The following is a 3,511-nucleotide window of genomic DNA, read 5'->3' as shown; positions in this document are numbered from 1 at the left end:
TTTTAAGAATATAAAAAAAAAATAATTGTAAAATAAACGTATGTATTTAAATAATATATGACTAACGGAATATGTAATTGTTTGAGTGAATTGGCATTCACTTACGTCCAGTTCAAATGAGATTTGATGGAATTATGATCGATAAAATATTCCGGAGGCGCCTATAGGCGCTTCAACGGATCAATGTAGAGGTTAAGCCTTCAGCCCTCAATATCACAAGAGCAATTTTTAGGCGCCTACAGTATCGAACGCAAATTTACCGAGCGCCTTTAGGCGCCAATATCAGTCAAACAGTTAATTGCGACGTGATTACATTTGGAGTACATATAACATGTAATTTTGATAGAGAAACTGGCTTTTGAAATGTATATTAGCGTGGGTCAAAGAGACTCGGAACACACGTCGACATCCGCAAACATCGTTCGGAGGTTAACTGCGGCCAATAAAATTTAACTTCAGTTCTTAAAACGAAAAATTTCTCTTAGAGAATGAAACCAACAGTTCAAGTCACCGAGCTTCGGGTTCGACTTTCGAAAATTAAAAATTAATTTCGTATCCATCCCTAATTCTGATAATACTCGATGAACAGAAACGAGAATATAACAGTTGTGAGTGTCGGAATCTACTATTTTTTTTTTTTTTCTTCCTTATGTGTGTTGCAGTTCCTTGGGATTTGTGGTTCCCTATAACCTGCATTTAACATAAATACATTTGGTGTTGATTAATGAATGTTTTCTCGTTGATTTGTGTGAGTAAGAAGGTTGTAAGTTTTTGCAGGGGGAAAATTTTCAAAAACCTGCAGTGTGACTTGGTGTGATGATTCTTATAGTTGTGCATTTTTATGCAGTTATTTGTTGAGCATTGCGTGTTTTGGAAGTTTTGTCCTTATTTTTAGTGGGATTTTGTCTGTGTGATAGTCTCCGATAGCCCTGATTAAAAGGTTTTCATAATTGGGGTGGTATGCCTTTGCAATTGAGTTGTGTATGTACTCTTCTATTGGTGGTATGTTGGCAATTTGATGTAGTATTTTTACTGGTGTATCGTATGGTTTGTTTAGTATAATTCTTAAGAATTTGTTTCGCATCTTTTGAACTTTGTTAATGTGAGTTTTGGCAGCAGCCGCCCAAGTCGGAATCTATTAGTTTAACCTCTTGCGCTTAGTAACTGGTTCGCGGACCATAACGAGTGACCAAACCGTACACAATAATTCGTCTTCTTTTTGAATACATCGGTATACCACTGGATAGAAATTACTAAGAAGTAATAAATTTATTATTTGTTTTGCCTCGATTATATTTCAATATAACTTAAAACTGAGAAAATATTGCAATTTTGAGACGAATATTCTCGACATGCGTGACACGTCATTCCAGCGCAAGAGGTTAAAAGCTACGTGTTGTTGGAGTTTTGTAATTTTGAAATACTGCACTTTTCTTCGGTTTATGTGTATCATGTTGCCAATGTCTGAACAGTATCTCATATAATGGACATACAGCGTTAAATTGTATTAGAATCTGGTTCTCCAATTATTATTCAACTATCTAATTTAATAGAAAATAAAAAAATATGCGTAACAGTACTATATCCAAGGTAGATAGATTAGACAGGGTGTCTTGAATTTAAATAAAACGAAAAATTTCAGAATTGTAAGTGTAAAGGACTAACTTGAAAAACTTAGCCGTTTTTGCATTTTTGGGAAAATCTCGAAAAATAAGATAAAAGAAATTTTCGTTCCTTCACTCATTTACTTACACTTGTTCGTATTATTGTTTATGTTATTATCTTACAATATCATTTATTATTGAACATTGTTTACTCTGCTTGTATTTAGTGTAGTTTGTTTGTTCTCGTGATGTTTTTGGTGTACTGTTTGGTCTCAGTTGCTCTCTTGAGTTGAATAGCATCGAGTAATCTTACTGAATAAGCAAGAAAATGAAAACGTTTTTATGCTTCCATTTCCACAAGTTTCTCCAAAATGGAGCAAAAACGAGGAACTCTCTAAAGTTTTTTTTCTAAAGAACGGGTTTCCAAAGTTTTGACACTTAAATTTGCCATATCTTATTGCTTAATTTGATAAATTTTGCAGTCACAAATTGATTTATTATTTGAAATTTTACAAACTATTTATTTATTTATTACGTGATCCGACAAATAATAAAATTATCACTAGACCGCGGATTTTTATGCAAATTCCTATTTTTTTTTAGAGATAATTAAAGAAGTGAGATCTAGGTAGACTTTTTTTTCATAATAGCTATTGTATTTTGGATATTTAATATATTCTTGCGTATTTTATATATTTTATATATTTTATATATGTACGTTCGCATCATTTAATTTTTTCGTAAATGCACAAAAATTCGTGGATTCCAACACTCAAAACTGTTATATTTCATCTTCTTAAATATTTATCAATTACTATCAAACTGTAAAAAAAGATTCCAAAAATAGCGATGCTTTAAAACAAAGTTTAACCTGTATGTATAATAAGTTCAATTAGTCTTTACAAAATTCGAAATTCCGATACTTTTTAATCTTACGTTCAAATGGGTCTTAATATTCCCGTTCCCACAACGTCTATAGACACAAAAGAATTAATTAATTCTCGAGGAGCTGCTGCATAAATTTTAATTTACATCACAGATATCTTCATGTGATACATGATCGGTAACGGAATATAGTAGATACAGAGACACGTAATATAATTAAATTAATTCGATGCAGAAACACTGGGCACTTATCTGAATATGTATATCGTTTATCACTGTTGAGAGTTCCGAGAAAGTCCACCTTGAAATAAATAACTGAGAATCTTGTCCGAGCTAATCTAATCTAACACATCAATATCATATTCCACGATACAATTTATCGCTGATTTATGCACGTCAATAACCGAAGGACTAATCACTTGGGTCAGAGACGGCGAACTTCTTTCTCTTTTACTTTTTAATCATTGTCAGTCTGTCGGTTTCCTCACCATAGAAATTAATTTTTAATCTGTGCATTATTTCCCACCCAGCTATTCCGATCTTTAACCCCTTGAGCTGGCAACTGATTGCGGACCATAACGAGTGACCAAACCGTACACAATAATTCGTCGCTCTCTTTTTGAACTCGTCGGTATGATATCACTGGATAGAAATTATTGAGAAGACAATAAATTTATTATTTGTTTTGCCTGGGTTATACTTAAATATACTTAAAACTGAGAAAATATTGAAATTTAGGGACAAAACACGTGGCACGTCATTCCAGCGCAAGAGGTTAACCCCTTGCGTTGACAACTGATTACGGACCGTAACGAGTGACCAAACCGTATACAACAATTGGTCTTCCTTTTGAATTCATCGGTATATCACTGGATAGAAATTACTAAAAAGCGATAAATTTATTATTTGTTTTGCCTGGGTTATGTTTCAATATACTTAAAACTGAGAAAATATTGCAATTTTGGGCCAAATATTTCCGACGTGCATGGCAAGAGGTTAACCTCTAGCAACTGATTGCGGAC

The sequence above is a fragment of the Frieseomelitta varia genome, unplaced genomic scaffold, assembly GCF_011392965.1.
Source record: "Frieseomelitta varia isolate USP_RPSP 00005682 unplaced genomic scaffold, Fvar_1.2 scaffold_650, whole genome shotgun sequence".
NCBI classification, from domain to species: domain Eukaryota; kingdom Metazoa; phylum Arthropoda; class Insecta; order Hymenoptera; family Apidae; genus Frieseomelitta; species Frieseomelitta varia.
Note: the sequence above shows the minus strand (reverse complement) of the source record.